Source organism: Bubalus kerabau, chromosome 2 (assembly GCF_029407905.1).
Source record: "Bubalus kerabau isolate K-KA32 ecotype Philippines breed swamp buffalo chromosome 2, PCC_UOA_SB_1v2, whole genome shotgun sequence".
Classification (NCBI taxonomy): Eukaryota; Metazoa; Chordata; class Mammalia; order Artiodactyla; family Bovidae; genus Bubalus; species Bubalus kerabau.
Window position 1 is genome coordinate 115,055,043 of NC_073625.1, and position 18,370 is coordinate 115,073,412.

Below are 18,370 nucleotides of genomic sequence, written 5' to 3' on the forward strand. Positions count from 1 at the left end.
ACCCTAGTGCTCTCCCCATCCTTGTTCACGGTCAGTGAGAACTCTGTTCTCTGACTTAGTGGGGTTGGAGTCTGTCAAGTGTTTGTTGTGGCAAATAAGAAGTGGTGCCTGGGGCTTTTAGAACTTTCATCTTGTCTCTCTGCATTTTATAGAGGAAGCAGTAAATTGTACAGAGGAGCTCTGCCTTTGCGGGGAGACCTTGGATAATTGTTGAACGTGCTGATTAAGTTCTTGAAACAGATGTCAATTGAGGCAATCACTGCATTTGAAAGAGCTATGGGGGAGACACATGTACAAGGATTGGTGGATGGTGGTGGGCAGGTGGTAAAGGGGATTTAAGGGCAGTCATCAAATGCTGGAAGGATGTTGAACAGAATGAAGAGCCCTGAGCAGAAGGCTGTGAACAAATAGATGTCAAATGGTGGCTTTTTTTTTTCTTTATGATATCCACAGAGAACCAGAATAAAGGCAAGAAGTCTTAAGCTCCAATGAAATGGACTTAGGTTGTATCCAAAGAAGAGCTTCTAAACTATGAGTATAAGAGAGTTGGATAAAGAATAGAACAGAAGGTCCCCCCCCCCCACCCCGCTTAGGAGGTCTTTATTCAGAAGAAATATTCCCATCTGTCTTGGAGGCGAGGAGATGAATTAAATAACCCATGATTGATGTAGGTAATTTAGCAATTTAGCCATTGAGGGGCTAAGCAGTTTTAAAGGCATCTTTCCCAAGTATACTACTAACAGGCATAAAACCAAGCATTTCCTAAAGCAATTTACAGGAAGAGTTTTCATGGGGACCCATGACAGACTCTTAGTTCTTTCAGAGTCAAAAGAAATTTGGGATCCTGAGGGTATGTTTTTGTTTCTGATAGGTTTATCACATCCCTGAAGCTAATGCACACTCTTCTTTTCTTTAGAATAGTAAGTGAAAGAATTGGAAGAACATTTTATTAATTCTGACTGTTAAGCAAAGCTGGGACAAAAAGGATTGGGAGCAATTAAAAAGGAAAAGATTTCTACTAGGTAAAGGGGAACAAAACTCAAGAAGAGCTGGGAGGAAGGTCATGAAAAAGTATAAACAATAGGTTATCATGGAAAGAGCATAGTAGATTCAGGCTTTTTGCTTCCCTGAGGGTAGTCCTAAGCATTTCATCCTAGGCTCCTGCTAACAGAAAAGGTTCACAGGTTCTGGCAGGTGGGAGGCAAAAATGCTGTTGCTACTTTCAGTGGGAAAAATTGTTCAGGGATGCCTGCTGCCTCCTTCCCAAGGGGCCTATGTTTACCAGGAGTGTGTGTACCTGGCAGGCTGAAGAGCTTACCAACTAGTCATGCCCACCCATCGCTTCCTAGTTCTGTTGGCCACAAGTTCACACATGATGACTGTTGGAAACAAAACCTTGAACAGGGTTATTCCAATGACAGTGAGGTCTGGGGAGGAAACTGAAGCACTTAGCACACCAGATAGTGTTTGCCATTCTTCTGCTTAGCCCTGGCTTTGGAAAGAAAGGAATCTGCAAAAATGAACAGCTAGATTTAGTCAGGTGACACTGACTAGAAGAAATAGACTATTCTGGGTCATGGCCAAGGAGGCTATAAAGCTAGGCTTCTGTCAGGTGGAATGTGCTCTTCAGACTGGGGTAATCACCTGTGGGTGACACTCATTTATTCAAGCATTTATCATTTATTTATTTTACAAATATTTAGAGCCTCTATAAGCCGGGCTGATTTAGGATTCATGGTGAGCAGGAACAGACATTTTGAGAATGTTAGGAAAAACCTAAGTATTTGCCTACTGAGTGCCAAACCAGTGACCATAAAGGACAGTACAGTATATAACTGTGCTGGTAGCATAGGGATGAAGCAGGAGAAGACAAGCAAACAGGGCCAGTAAGTGATGAAAGAGGATCCCAGAATCTAAGGGACCAATCAGCTCGATGGCCACTTTGGGCACTGTTATAGAATAGGTGATTAAACAGAGGGTTGTGATAATTTATGAGTTATTACAGTGTGCCCTTTATAAATATGAAGGGTGTGATTTTCTTTCTGGTAGGTTTATCATATCCATGCAGCTACTGCATACTCTAAATAGAAAGTGAACAATTAAAAGAACTTATTTCTGACCTGTTAAGCAAAAGTGGGACAGAACAGATTGTAAACAATTTAAAAGGAAAAGGTTTCTGCTAGCTAAAGGGAACAAAAACCCAAGAGAGTCTGGGAAGAAGGATGGTTGTATGAAATGAATGGGAAGAAAAAGTCCCAACAGGTTATGTCTGGGCCACTGCATTCAGTCTGCTACACTGAACCTTACCAGCTCCTTTTTAGGAGCTTTGTGGACCAGTTAGAATATTGTCAGGAGACCAGCATACTAAGGGATCCACAAACTGTTTCTGCAGTTGGAGGATGTTTTCTGGTGGGGGTGAAAATGGAAGAAAAGTGACTCCTGACTTCAAGTATCAGGAGAGCTGTGCTGCCCCTAAGAGGCGGGAACAGGCATGGTCTCTGTTGCATCAATGGGTAGAAGTTAGAGAGATGGGGACTCTGAGATGGAGAAGCAGTCTGCCCAGGTGGGAGCTGTCCAGCACTACTGCCGCTGCCTCTGGAGAAAGTGAGCTTCCTGTCCAAGACTTCTACACTGGGTTGGAGGCCGATTAGATCGTTTCTAAGAAACTTTCCTGCCCTGAATTCTGTGTTTCTATGATACTGGGGGAAAACACATTATAGACATCTATAACCTCAAAACAGTATTACCACCCCACAAACATACTCTCTTTCTCAAATCCCCTAAATTATTTAAGGCCTGGAATTTCCCTTCAGATCTTGTGTGTATCTTAAATTCTAAGAGAAGTCTTTTCCAGCGCCCTTGCATTCTGGGTGGGGCTACACATGATTCTAGAGTGTGACTGCGCCAGCAGCGGTTGCTCTTGGAGCCGGTCTCAGCCTGACATGGGTCCTTCCAACTTGCCTTTCTTGCTCCTGATGAGTCTGAACATCTATCTCCTGGGGCTTCTCCGAGATTTCTGTCATCTTATTTTGAGGAGTGATGAAATTAGGGTAGGAAGAAAAGCCTTAAAAGTCTTCTAATTCAACTTTATGATAACTTCATTCACTTAATTCAACAAATATTTACTGAGTGCCTACCATAAGCCAGGGCACAGTTAGGGATCTTGGTAAACTTGTGTTATCTTTTCTGTCATCCATCCTATACTTACCTAACTTTTTGGTCCTTCTGCCCTGATATCTGCTTGTAATTACTCATACATGAAAGGAGTGGAAAAGAAATACTCAGAAACAAGCAGTGGATGAGTGTCCCTAGAAACTGAGAGACAAAATCTAGGCTGAGAGTAAGCAGTTGCCCAAGCATTACCCGTAGTATGGATAGTCTACCCACTGTGATTATTGGGAGTTGACCATATGCTTGGAGTAGAAATTTCTAAGTATCTAGTAAAGAAATCCCAGGTTATTTTTATTGCATTGTATTCTTCCTCTTCTTCATTGTTATCCTGCTTTGTCATGATCAGCTTTCTACAGCTCCTCTGGGCACTGATTGTTAGCACCTTGATGTATCTGCCACTTAATAGCAATGCTGCTGAGATGCTGAGTGTTCTAGCAGGGAATACAGGTATCATACTGGTGAGGAAAAATGACAAGAAATAATGATGGGATATTCTGTAATGTCAATCAAACCAACGTGCCAATATTCAGCTTATTACCTGATAATTTGTTCTTGTTCTACAATTTCAGCAACAGATAAATTGGGCTTATAGCCAGCACGGTCTTTGTGCAGTGTCACCAGAAAATAGAAATAAATAGAGAGGGCCAGAAAGTTAAAAGATGAAGAGGTGAAAGCTACAAGGATTTCCTCCCACTGTATTCAGCACGAGAGAACCCAAGCTATGTAATCTATCATCACTGAATGTGTCTGTTGTAAGGGCCTGTTGAGATGTGCCGGTGGTATCTTGCCCTTTGATCTGAAAGTGAAAGTGAAAATGAAAGTTGCTCAGTTGCGTCTGACTCTTTGCAACCCCATGGACTACACAGTCCATGGAATTCTCCAGGCCAGAATATGAGAGTGGGTAGCTATTCCCTCTTCCAGGGGATCTTCCCAACCCAGGGATTGAACTCAGGTTTCCTGCATTCCAGGCAGATTCTTTACCAGCTAAGCCACCAGGCAAGCACACAAATACCAGAGTGGGTAGCCTATCCCTTTTCCAGCAGATCTTTTCAACCCAGGAATTGAACCAGGGTGTCTAGCATTGCAGGAAGATTCTTTACCAGCTGAGCTACCAGGGAAGCCCCATCAATTAAAGAAGACTGCAAAGACTAGTGGTGTAAAGTTCAGAAAATAGAGCCAATGAAGACATTTGCCTAAATCTTATCCTTTTCCAGATCCCTTTTAAATTTCTTTTATTGCTTACGTATGCTGCTGCTGCTGCTAAGTCACTTCAGTCGTGTCCGACTCTGTGCGACCCCGTAGACAGCAGCCCACCAGGCTCCCCCATCCCTGGGATTCTCCAGGCAACAGCACTGGAGTGGGTTGCCATTTCCTTCTCCAATGCATGAAAGTGAAAAAGTGAAGTCGCTCAGTCGTGTCCGACTCTTCGTGACCCCATGGACTGCAGCCTACCAGGCTCCTCTGTCCATGGGATTTTCCAGGCAAGAGTACTGGAGTGGGATGCCGTTGCCTTCTCCGAGAAGAAGGGCGGATGATTCTAATTATGGTGGGCAGTGGTGTCCCATCAAACCTGTGTTGTCCAAGATACTCTTTAGATTCTAAGTATGAAGGTTTTGCAGGTGGGAAATGCAGGTGGTGATTGTCTGAAGCTCAGGTTTCAGCTCATGGTGGCTGTGGGTGTGCAGGGTGATGGAGGTGGGGGTTGGTGCCTCAAACTTCCTCTCCCATGTCTGTGTGCTCAGTTTTAGACACACAGTTCTATTCATTTATGCTCATCTGTGGATGAACAGTCAAATGTTTTTAAGTGTGAATTACACTGAGGGATGCTGTGAAAAAATTAAAGCACTGAAGACCTTGGAAACTGTTTAAAGAGATGAGTGAAAGTCTGTAGTAGGGACCCTGAACATATAAACTGGAAAGGTGGGGGTGGTCTCCATTGTATTCTAGGGTGCTCATCCTGTTCTGTTTCCGTGGGTCTAAGATGTTTGTTTCACTCAGTCACCTGCCTGGAGTGATCTTGCATTGCTCTGATATCAGAAGCGTGATTCTGGCATTACTTAGCAGTCAGCCAATAGGCATTTTGAAGTTAGTTCACTTTCTTGACCATGCCACTGCCAGACTTGGCAGGTGTGTGTCTGTCTATGCTGCTGTATTCTGAGGCAGAGGGCCCAGGGGGGGCTTGTGGAAACCCTGAAGAGCCTACTGTGATGCTTCAAATGCAGAGACAAGCATTTGTGATTCCCTGGAGAACAATAACCTGGACAATCAGAGGCGGAAACCATGTGGTCATAACGTAACTATGAGAAGCTGCTCTCATTATTCCAGAAATGCTTCCAGTAAACGCCTTTAGGTGATGAATCAAGGACCCAGCACTGGACAAAAGGACCCCTGATGGAGAGGGGAGTGTTGTTTTTTCTTCATGTGCATCTTCAACGTGACCCATAGAAGGGACTTTGGACATTGCCACTGACTTGTTGGGAGTGGAACTATGGACTAGTAGAGGAGGAAGGAGTGGCCTCAAGGACAATTACTGATCCTGGAAATTATGCAGAGTGTTCCAGCCCAGGAAGAATGAACCTCTGAACCTTCCCCTCTGGGAGGAGAAATGTACATGTAGCTGACAGATTTCCTCGCCTATAAAATAGGCACAGATATCACCAGACATAAAGGTAGTGGGGATCACGTAAGAACACATGTAAGGTACCTAGCCAAGGTCTTGGCACACAGCAGGGGCCGATGGCCGATTTCTTTCCCTTTTCTTGCTTGGCAGTGGGGACCTTGTTTTGTTATTTGTCCTTCACTGTGTCTAGCACAACTTTATCAAAGTCAAGTTTGTGTGTCTTAATCACTTAGTCATGTCCAACTCTTTGTGATCCCATGGACTGTAGCCCGCCAGGCTTCTCTGTCCATGGAATTCTCCAGGCGAGAATACTGGAGTGGATTGCCAGTCCCTGGCTTCCCTGGTGGCTCAGACAGTAAAACGTCTGCCTGCAATGCGGGAGACCCTGGTTCCATTCCTGGGTCGGGAAGATCCTCTGGAGAAGGAAATGGCAATCCACTCCAGCACTCTTGCCTGGAAAATCCCATGGACAGAGGAGCCTGATAGGCTACAGTCCATGGGGTTGCAAAGAGTTGGACACGACTGAGAGACTTCACTCTCCAGAGAAACTTCCCAACCCAGGGATCGAACCCTGGTTTCCTTCATTGCAGGCGGATTCTTTACCATTTGAGCTACAGAAAAGTCCTTAAATTGGGCCCGTCCCATGAAAGTCGCTCTGTCGTGTTTGACTCTTTGTGACCCCATGGACTATACAGTCCATGGAATTCTCCAGGCCAGAATACTGGAGTGGCCTTTCCCTTCTCCAGCGGATCTTCCTGACCCAGGAATCGAACTAGGGTCTCCTGCATTGCAGGCAGATTCTTTACCAACCAAGCTATTAGGGGAAGTCCCTTAAAGTCAATGTTACAATAATGGTTAAGGTTAGAATAAGAGCTAAAAGGAATAGTAGTAATAGTAATAAGATCAGTATCATCTAGGAGTATATCATCACTGTAATAAATACTGAATTAATGGATATATATATATATATATATATATATATGTACCTAATAGTGTGATAAAGTCTTGGCCTATTTTAAAATTAGAAAACTATTTATTTATTATAAAAATAAATGCAGAAAATAGAAAAAATTTTTAAGTCACTTGTAACTCTACCCTCTGGAAATAGAAACAATTAGTATATTGACATTTTTCTTTCTATCTCTTTTTATTGGAGATTTTGTAAAGCAGAATTGAATCATATTGTTTATTTAATTTTGCTTCATGTTTTATCCCACTTACTATTATACCCTAAGAATATTTTCATAACATTTTATGCATAATAGTATATCTTTGGATACACCATATTCTAATTAACCTTATCATTAGATATCCAAGTCATTTCTAAAAACTTCATTGCTATAAATGACTCTCAGTAAACTTCTTGGTGTATGAACCTTTGTCTACATTTTAAATGGTTTAAATGGTTTCTTGGGGATAGATTCGTGGCAATTTTGGATTTTTTTAAGGCTAGTGATCTGCATTGCCACATTTCTTTCCAAATTTCCCAATTTATAGTTCCGGTATGCCTTGCTATAGACTTCAAAGTCTTTTTGTTTCTCCAAATTTAAGTTTTTACACTCCTCACTGACCAGAACCCCCTGTGAAAACATTGTTATTACCATCATCAAGAACCCTAATTTAGGGTTATGCACTTAAACCTATCCCCGGATTTGAAAGAATAAAAGAATTGCCCTTTGGGGTCGCCCAGGGGAGGATTCCTTTAACTTTCCTAAACTAATAGGAATGTTGAAAGGGGGACCATACATTAAAGTTCAAATCTGATAAGAAATCTATGATGACTTAATTGCTTTTGCCCTTGGTGAATCTTTTGTTTTGCCTCTGGGTATATTTCATCTCCTTGGCTGGTTGTGCACTGAGTTCCTGGCTTGGCACAAAGTGGTAGTTAATCTCCTCTGCTCTCATCTGAGCTGAGGTCCTCATCTGCCTTCCGCTGAGAAAGTTGGGTCTCCTTGGAGTTTGTTTCTGGGCAGCAATGTTGAATGAGCCTTTAAAGCTTAGGTGCGGTCATTTGCTCGCTCTCTTAGGATTCAGAGATCTATGACAGCAGGCTGATTAGGAAGCTAATGTTGCTGTTTCCGCTTAGATTAGGTAAACTTCTGCGTTGCAGGTGAAATAAGTTCCAGAGTATTCAGGTTTTTCAGGAATTCATGCTGGGGAATCAGGATGATTAAAATTTCATTCAAATTCATTTGTCTGGAATGTTGTAAGTGAGGGAGATCCCTAAATATGGATACCAGAGAGAGAGCTTGGCATTGAGGAAGAAGGATGTATTTTTCACTTTGTGGGTTCCAGATTTGGGGTTGTTTCTCCCTCCCACTTTGGGGCTTTCCTGGTGGCTCAGATGGTAAAAAATCTGCATGCATTGCAGGAGACCCAGATTCGATCCCTGAGTCAGTAAGATCCCCTGGAGAAGGGAATGGCAACCCACTCCAATATTCTTGCCTGGAGAATCCTATGGATTCTGGGACCCAGCTTTCTGTAGCCTGGCAGGCTACAGTCCATGGGGTCACAAAGAGTCAGACATGACTGAACAACTAAGCATACGTATTCCCTCTCTCATTATGTAAATATTTTCAACATGTTTCTATTTCTCTCTTCACCTGTCATTGGTTAGGTTCTGTCAGATGCCCCTCACTGGTATTTGGGGTTGTGTATGTTTCGGTTCTGTTCAGTCACTCAGTCACGTCCAACTCTTTGCGACCCCATGGACTGCAGCATGCCAGGCTTCCCTGTCCATCGCCAACTCCCAGAGCTTGCTCAAACTCATGTCCATCGAGTCGGTGATGCCATCCAACCATCTCATCCTCTGTTGTCCCCTTCTCCTCCTGCCTTTAATCTTTCCCAGCCTCTGAGTCTTTTCTAATGAGTCAGTTATTCGCATCAAGTGGCCAGAGTATTGGAGTTTCAGCTTTAGCATCAGTCCTTACAATGAATATTCATGACTGACTTCCTTTAGGATGGACTGGTTGGATATCCTTGCAGTCCAAGGGACTCTAAAGAGTCTTCTTCAACACCACAGTCCAAAAGCAATTCTTCGGTGCTCAGCTTTCTTTATGGTGCAACTCTCACATCCATACATGACCACTGGAAAAAACCATAGGTTCAGCTAGACAGACCTTTATCGGCAAAGTAAGGTCTCTGCTTTTTAATATGCTGTCTAGGCTGGTCATAGCTTTTCTTCCAAGGAGCAAGCATCTTTTAATTTCATGGCTGCAGTCACCATCTGCAGTGGTTTTGGAGCCCAAGAAAATAAAGTCTGTCACTGTTTCCATTATTCCCCCATCTATTTGCCATGAAGTGATGGGACCAGATGCCTTGATCTTAGTTTTTTGAATATTGAGTTTTAAGCCAGCTTTTTCCCTCTCCTCTTTCACTTTCATCAAGAGGCTTTTAGTTCCTCTTCGCTTTCTGCCATAAGGGTGGTGTCATCTGCATATCTGAGGTTATTTCTCAATTTTGACTCTAGCTTGTGCTTCATCCAGCCCAGCATTTCGCATGATGCACTCTGCGTGCTGCTGCTGCTGCTGAGTCGCTTCAGTCGTGTCCGACTCTGTGCCGACCCCATAGATGGCAGCCCACCAGGCTCTCCTATCCCTGGGATTCTCCAGGCAAGAACACTGGAGTGGGTTGCCATTTCCTTCTCCAATGCATGAAAGGAAAAAGTGAAAGTGAAGTCGCTCAGTCACATCCGACTCCTAGCGACCCCATGGACTGCAGCCTACCAGGCTCCTCCATCCATGGGATTTTCCAGGCAAGAATACTGGAGTGGGGTGCCATTGCCTTCTCTGTAGAAGTTTAATAAACAGGATGACAATATACAGCCTTGATGTACTCCTTTCCCAATTTGGAACCAGTCCTTTGTTCAAAGTCCAGTTGTAATTGTTGCTTCTTGACCTGCATACATATTTCTCAGGAGGCAGGTAAGGTGGTCTGGTATTCCCATCTCTTGAAGAATTTTCCACAGTTTGTTGTGATCCACACAGTCAAAAGGTTTAGTGTAGTCAAGGAAGCAGAAGTAGATGTTTTTTTGGAATTCTCTTGCTTTTTCTATGAGCCAGTGGATGTTGGCAATTTGGTCTCTGGTTCCTCTGCATTTTCTGAATCCAGCTTATACATCAGGAAGTTCTAGGTTCACACACTGTTGAAGCCTAGCTTGGAGAATTTTGCGCATTATTTTGCCAGCATGTGAGATGAGTGCATGTTTGGGAGGAATATATTGGATGCTGACACTTCATGTTATGTCACTTTAGTTTTGTTGCTGCTGCTAAGTCACTTTAGTCATGTCTGACTCTGTGTGACCCCATAGACGGCAGCCCACCAGGCTCCCCCATCCCTGGGGTTCTCCAGGCAAGAACACTGGAGTGGGTTGCCATTTCCTTCTCCAATGCATGAAAGTGGAAAGTGAAAGTGAAGTCGCTCAGTCGTGTCCGACTCTTCGAGACCCCATGGACTACAGCCTACCAGGCTCCTCCATCCATGGGATTTTCCAGGCAAGAGTACTGGAGTGGGGTGCCATTGCCTTCTCCATTAGTTTTGTTGAGACTGCCTTTATTATATATGTATGAAAGTGAAACTTAGTTTCTCAGTCGTGTCCAACTCTTTGCAACCCCTTGGACTGTAGCCTGTTAGCCTCCTCTGTCCATGGAGTTCTCTAGGCAAGAATACTTTAGTAGGTAGTCATTTCTTTCTCCTGGGGATCTTCCTGACCCAGGCATCAAATCTGGATCTCTTGCATGGCAGACTGATTCTTTACTATTTGAGCCATTAGGGAAGTCTTATATATGTATAAAATGGCAACCTACCCCAGTAATCTTGCCTGGAGAATTCCACGGACAGAGCAGCCTGGCGAGCCACATTCCATGGGGTTGCAGAGTCATACACAGCTGAGCTGCTAACCCTTTACCCTTTACACACTCTGGCAGTTTAGGTATGCTGCCACCAGGTGGTGGAGCACATTAGCTCAGCTGCCTTGGAAGATGGAGATGGTTTGTATGGTGTAGCCGCTAAGTCATGTGTGACTCCCTGCCACCCCATAGACTGTAGCTGTTCCTCTGTCCATGGGATTTTCCAGGCGAGAATACTGGAGTGGGTTGCCATTCCTTCTCCAGGGAAGATACAGGTGGATTTTGTCAAGGGCTCCAAATATTATGCTCTTTCCTCCTTAGACCTTAGATTTTCTAGGCTTTACTTTTTAAATTTTTATTGAAACATTTAAACTTAAGTAATCACTAAGTGATAATTATTTTTCCTGAACTACGGAATGAGTTTAATATTAAATTCCCTGATAGCTCAGTTGGTAAAGAAGCTGCCTACAACGCAGGAGACCCTGGTTCAATTCCTGAGTTGAGAAGATCTGCTAGAGAAGGGATAGGCTACCCACTCCAGTAATTTTGGGCTTCCCTTGTGGCTCAGCTGGTAAAGAATGTGGGAGATCTGGGTTCAGTCCCTGGGTTGGGAAGATCCCCTGGAGAAGGGAAAGGCTACCCTACTCCAGTATTCTGGCCTGGAGAATTCCATGGACTGTATAGTCCATGGGGTTGCAAAGAGTCGGACCTGGCTGAGCAACTTACACTTTCACATTGAAATATTAAATAATGTTTGTAGAAATCTTTAGCTTGAATATGTAATAATTTCCAGTTGAAACTGAGAATTTTATAATAATGGTATTTTGGGTAAAAATGCTTAAATAATGTAGAATCTCTATATCAATTCTTCCTTTTATAAAATAAAATCCTTTTTTAAAAAGAAAATCACTCCTATTGGTTTGTCTTCAGTCTTAGGTAGACTTGAAGTTGCAGTGCCCCAGGCATACTTATCTCTTGAAATTTCTACTGTCTCCCTCACTGTTTGCATTAGCCACAAACACTGAAGATTGACGTCTTAATTTGTCTTTTCAAACCTCCCCTTAAAGGTTCTATTTTTTCTCTCCAAACATGGGAAATGAGAACAAGAAAAAATCACCATGAAGGGCTTTTTGGTGCAGAGTATAATCCTGGTGTATATACTTACTACTGTGGGAAATCTCTATGCCAGTTTGTCACTGTAGCTTTTATTATAAGAAGGAGGTGTCCCCCTTACCTGTTTTACTCCACCTTATCTCTCCTTGGATTGCTTTAGATAAAACAACTTTTAAAGAATTTCTGTCTTGAAAGTCTGGCATCACCTATGCAGAACAAAATACTTTGAAAAAATTTGAAGAAGACTTTTGAAACTGGAAAACCCATCAGGTAGTGGTGATGGGTCCCCTGTCTTCCATGAATTCTGATTATTCACAAAGCTTTTTCCCTGATAGATGGAAAACAGCTTGAGGGCAGGTCAGTGGGTCTTGTTTGGCTGGAAGTTTACAGAGCAGCACCTTGCAAGTTGGCTGAATTCCCTTAGACTGGGAGAGCCCCAAGAGGAAAGGGCAGTGTCTCATCCTCTCATCCTATCAGAGCCAATGCCAGCCTCTCTTTTCCAGACAGGAAGTCACTGAAGTCAGACCCAGGGCTCCTTTGGGATGTCTTCTTTCCTCTGTAAGGGGCTGTACCCACAGAGGGGCCTGGGCCGGGTGGGTGGACTGGCTCCACTGCAGAGCCTTCTATCAGAGGATAGAGTGTGGAGGAGCATGCCAGGGAGCCGGGAGTGGACGCTGTCTCATCAACAAGAAGTATTCCTGTTTCTATATCGAGCAAGTGTGACAGCCAGCCCTTTTTCTTCCGGAACCCAGACACAAGCACTTTGTCAGAGCCACCGTGACTCAGCTAGGACGAATGTTTTTCCAAGTCACTTACTGACATCATCCAAGTGTGCACTCTGATGGTCCTGCTCCCTCTTTCGCCTTCTCTCAGGGCCTCCCTCCTCTGCCCCCACCCCCACCCCCATCTTATTCTAGGTCAAACAAGGACCAGCTTTGGTTTTGAGAACTATTGAAAAACTCTAAAACCAATACATTTTTCTCCCTCTTATCTCAGACTGTTTCATGCAGTCCTGAGCTGGAATCTCATGTTTACAATGCTAGCAATTTGTGTGCCAGGTTTTGCACGGAAACTCCTCTTGGCCTGGTGCTCCAGGCAAGGCTTGCACCTGAGCTGTGACACTCTGCACCCTGATGCCCTGTCCCAGAAGAGACTGTCCTCTCATTTCTAGACTGCAGGCAGCTTTCCTTTGCAGGAAACTCAGACTTCAGAACTTACTTACTAAGGAGGAAATTCCCTGTTTTGGACCTGAGGAAGGCAAGAACCATTCCTCCCCCCTGACCTAGCCCCGATGGGGATAAAGTATTCCATTAGGACACCTGCAAATCAGCCCAGATTTAAATCTGTGACTAATTGGGACAATTGTTTAGTTTACATACACAACAACTTAGAAATGATGTTCAAATAATCCTCTGGTTTTTTTCAGGCTGAACTTGCAGACTGAGAGGGCACCTAGTTCTTGGCCTTGGAAAAGCTTGCAGTCTGGTAGAGATTCTAGGACCCACTGGAGAAAACAAACTATACGTTTTCTAGGCAGTTGTTAAATAAGCATAGCAGTTCAGTGGACATCATCAGAGACAGTTTATTGGATGTATAATCTGAACTGAATTTCAAAAGAAGTAGATGAATTAGGATCCTGGAATTTGAGGCAGGAAGGGATTGCAGAGGTCAGCCAAGCCAACCCCTTCACTTTAAAAGGGTGGAGTGCTATCCAGAGAGTGTGGCGAGATGCTGAGGGTCAGCCAGCTGGCCAGTGGTGTTGCTGGGGCTGGTGGTTACAACCTTGAACTGCCTCCTGACAGTCACTGGGGCCTCCCTGGGGTCTTGTGTGGAGGAATTATCCCCTTACCCACGAGCTCTCAGTCTCTAAGCTAGCTGTGGGTCAGGGCAAAGGCATGCAGGAGCCCTACCTATTTAGTTTAAATTCCAGACATGTCCCACTCCCTTGGCTTTCTCCTTTGGGTCTCCACTCCCTCCCTCACTGCTCTCAGGTTTACACCTGTGCCTGAGCCTTACCGAGGTTTTCCACTATGGAAATCACAGAGACCCTGGCTGGTGTCAGAAGGTAGAAGCTGGGTGAGGCCACCTGCTCTGCGCCAAGTGAAGCTCCTGCCTCGGCAAAGTCCAGCGGACCTGGCCCTGACAGTGACCGTAAAGACAGCTGAGGGGTCTATGTTGATGGGTTATTTGGGCAGTTGTCTGTATGTACAGGGAGATAGCAGTGGGCTTTCAAGAAAGTGATTGTTACTCAGAGAGGAGAGGAGGCGTATGCAGGCAGTTTTGACCAATGATTATTTCCTGGAGGAAGTGTGTGGTTTATTAATTAGGATTCCACCTGCCCTGCTAGGAAAGTGGAGCCCAGCTGGAGAGGAGGGGATCCCTTTGAGAGGGTGAGAGAGGTGGGGGTGCAGTGAGAGGAGGAGGAAGAGTGGTGATGGCAACAGAGATTGCAGTGAGCAAGGAGTCCCTGTTCTGTGGGTGGGGCGGCACATGGCACATTGCTGCAGCCTCTCCTGGGTCAACTCTCTTCTCTGTCTCCCGGCTTTGGAAAAGCTCCCTGTGTCTGATAGTTGGGGTGACTGAGACACCGTGGTTAGATTACAGTCTTTGGAATGTGGATTCAGTCTTTGGCCTACTACTCACAGATGTATGAGCAATTTATAATGATGTATTTTTTTTTTTAAGTTAAAAAAAAAAGATGCCTGATTTTTCACCTGGCCTGACTATGGGAAAGTGCAGATGGTGAAGGCCAGAGGAGCATGGCCTTGGGGATGGTCTAGGGAGCAGCGGGGGAGGGCAGTGTGGAGAGCTTGCTGTTTTGGGCTTTCATTCATTCTTTCTTTCCCTTGGTTTCCATTTCATTTCTGTTTCATATTCTGAATGCCCTAGAAGGAGGGGGTGAACAACTCTATGAAGGAGAATAGGAAATAGGACAGGAGGCTGAGATTGGGAAATGGAAATGTCAGTTTCCATCCCAGCCCCCTGGACCCGCCCCTCTGCCACCTGCTCTCTCTAGCCAGCCAGCCTCAAACTTTTAGGAGCAATGGTTCTGGTGCTTCTCCCAAGTTTCCCAGATCCTTTTCTCCTAGCTGAGAGTAGCTCCTTCCAAGTGCCCTGCCCCAGACCAGTCTGGCTTAGAAAGCAGGTCTCTTTCTTTGGTGAATGGAAGTTGTGTTTCAGAGAATGTGAGACTGTCAGGTAATATAACCTGGTAGGTTAACACATTCTAGGTTTATATGCCTCTAACCAGGCTGGCCCCCACAGGTACCTTCCTTTGGAAGGCTGCATCCTTTTACTTTGATCTTACTGTTAGCTGGGCCACTTCTGGAACTCTTCTTGAGAGCTCCTTTCAGTCTATGGCATGCTCCTTTGACTATCTGTAGGCTGGAAAATCTTGTTCTTTTTGAGCATTTTTGGTGTTTTATTTTTAGAAAGTGTTTTTAAAGACAGCATTGAGAATAAGTCAGTTTGTGGGTGCAGAGGTCTTGCTGTGTTTTTTAGGCCATTGACCTGTTACTTTATGGCCATACTTGGGGATGTGGGAGTAATCTTGGGGCCTGAATCTTCACCACACTCTGTCCATGGATAGAAAAGAGAATCGGCTACATCTCTGCCTCTGGCACAGCTGCAATCAAAATGTTTTATTTCTTTTCTATTTTTTTTTTATTATAAAAACAGTTTCATTTGGGTGGAATTAGGCAGCAAACTTTAAAGCAGTAGAAAACATAACCCTTCTTTATTTGGACTCCATTGTGAGGTCTACCTGGGATGCTGAGTTGGGCAAGAGTTGGCTTGGCTTCTGGTAGTCAAGGGGGGGAACTGGCAAGCGGGAGCTCTTACACCCAGAAACAGGCAAGAAATCTCTAGAACGTTTATTGTAGGGGCACTTAACCATGGCTGCATGTTCACATCTCCAGGGAACTTTTAAACACTGCTGAGCCGAAACCCGAGACCAATTAGTCAGTCTCCCCACTTTACAGAAAAAGGATTGAGACTTTGTTTTAGGATAAAGGATCATCTCTGAGCTTTGCCCTGTAGTCCTGGCATCACAGATCAGAGGTGCAGAGGCAAAAGATGTGTTGGTAATTGGATAGAAAAGACACAAGTTGTTTGGAATAATCATACCCTGGAAAAGTGGACAGAGAGTGTCTTCCAGTAAATCAAAACAAAATACAGAAACAAAACATAAAGAATCCACCTGCCAATGTAGGAGACATAGGTGTGATCCCTGATCCGGGAAGATCCCACATGCTGTGGAGCAACTAAGCCTGTGCACCACAATTATTGAGCCTGTGCTCTAGAGCCTGGGGCTGCAACTGCTGAGCCCACATGCCACAACTACTGAGCCCACGCGCCACAACTGCTGAGTCCACGTGCCACAACTACTGAAGTTTGCACATCCTAGAGCCTGTGCTCTGAAACAAAAGAAGCCACCACAATGAGAAGCCCACGCACCAACTAGAGAGTAACCCCTAGTCACAGCAACTAGAGAGAAAAAAATGCTGTGCAGCAGCGAAGACCAAGGACAGCTAACAATAAATAAATTTTTTTTTTTAAAGAAACAAACATAGAAGGAAAAAAAAAACCCTCTGGATGGATTAACATGGATCCTGAGAAGGATTTGATGGTAGATGAATCGCCTTATGAAAGCCAGCTGATGGTGGACAGACACCTCTGAGTCTGCCAAGAGGTATAGGACAAGCACGGGAGTCCTCCCACCTCTCTGAGCTTCTCCTCTTCTTTTCACATACAGCCAAACAGGAACCTTCATGCTGTGCAGGTTGAGTTTGAGAACTGTCTGTGTGACTGATCTCTTACTCACTACAGGATATTTTCTCGAGTGGCTCATTGCTCTGTAAGGCACTGCCTCCTCCAATGTTTTTTTTACTACTTCTGATTATACCAATTAGAAAGCTTAAAGCAGGTGCTAATGTGTCTTTAACACTTCTCTTTAACACCTGCTGACTTCTGGTTGTTTAAGAAAGTGGGTGTGGTGTGGTTTGGGGCAATCAGCAGAAAGCTGCTATTAGAATAGCACCAAAGAGCAGAAAACAGGTTAACACAGATCAGTGTGATAGACAAAATGAGCGAAACAAAATCGGGATCCCATAGCCACAGACTCTCCATGGCCTGGGAATGGCTTGAGAACTCAGACACAAATAGGTCAGGGCATGGTTTTCTTCTCAGAACTCCAAGGACCTTTTTTGATGCTCAAATTCTGAATGGAGAAATTCAGCTTGAAATGATGTCAGGGAGACATGGGTAGAGTGTAGTTCTAAGGAAAGTGTGAAGTGGGAGATTTCTTGGGGCTACCCTTCATTCTACACTTGGCTGGTTTCTGTTGCTCGCACTGAGCTGTCCGTGCACCGTGGTAAGACTCCATCATCCCTCCAGATCATCCTGCGTTGCGGGTCCTGCTTGCTCCTGTGGGGCCAGAGCTGTGTGTGGTAGGGCCCTGCTGCCCTGTGATACAGGAAGTCCTCCCATCTGTCTTGGCCGTCCTGTCCCTCACTCCCTCCTCAGTGGCCAGTCCAGCCCTCTACCCCAGTGTTCAGTTTGTCTCCTTCCCTGGACTACTCAGTGAATAGGTCTGATTTGAAATCTACTTCTGCTCCATCATAGCCCAAGCGCTGGGCCTTCCCAGGTCCCCACACTAGGATTCAGACACACCCTGTACCCCACAATTAACAGCACCTGAGCAGCTCCCATCAGCACACACTAAGCAGAAGCCCTTGCCGCCTCCTCACCTGTTCCGCTGGAGTGGTACTCATTGCTGATCTCTGCTCCCCCACCTGCCACCAGGATGGGTCATTGTTACATTTATTCCAGTAGCTGTTCCAAGTGAGAATCTGTCAGGCACTCATATATATGGGGTAAATCTCAGTTGGCACCACAGAAGCTGGGGCACAGGGGATCAGGCTATCTCTCTACTGCCAGAGCTCAGTGGAACCATAAATAGGAGAGTCCTCACTCCCAGGGAAGGAACTTTGATGCTCAAAACAGGATATCCTGGCCCTGCAAACCAGATTACTTGATGTCTCAGTTCCAAACTTCTTGTGGCTTAATAGAAGACATGAAATGGGCAGATTGACAACTGGATGTCTGGTTCAAATATACAAAGTGAAGTGAAATCGCTCAGTCGTGTCTGACTCTTTGCGACCCCATGGACTATAGCCTATGAGATTCCTCCATCCATGGAATTTTTCAGGCAAGAGAACTGGAGTGGGTTGCCATTTCCTTCTCCAGGGGATCTTCCTGGCCCAGGGATTGAACCAGTGTCTCCTGCATTGCAAGCAGATGCTTTTATCACCTGAGCCACCAGGGAAGCTAAATACACAAAACATCCACCCAACTGTGTGACTCTGGACAAATCGCTTCCCTCCTCTGGAATTTGCTGCCCTTAGCTCTGAAATGAAGGATCAGCAGGGTAAGCACTAACGTTTCTTCACGTTCAAGTGTTCTGTTTCTCTCTGAGGCAAGGCAGCACGACAGATACTGCAATCAGACTAGATTCAAATATGATTTTACTTTTTCCTGGTGACTTTAGCAAGTTACTCAGCCTCTCTGGGCCTTAGTTCCTTTAACTATAGGGTGGGATAATAATAGAAGCTACTTGTGA

The 18,370-nt window shown here is 44.8% G+C and overlaps 1 protein-coding gene across 16 annotated transcripts in view; it reads left to right on the top strand.

The window, feature by feature from the left end:
- KALRN (kalirin RhoGEF kinase) overlaps window positions 1-18,370 on the top strand; it is a 705,836-nt gene that overhangs the window by 222,805 nt on the left and 464,661 nt on the right. The gene's annotated exons all lie outside the window — the stretch shown is intronic.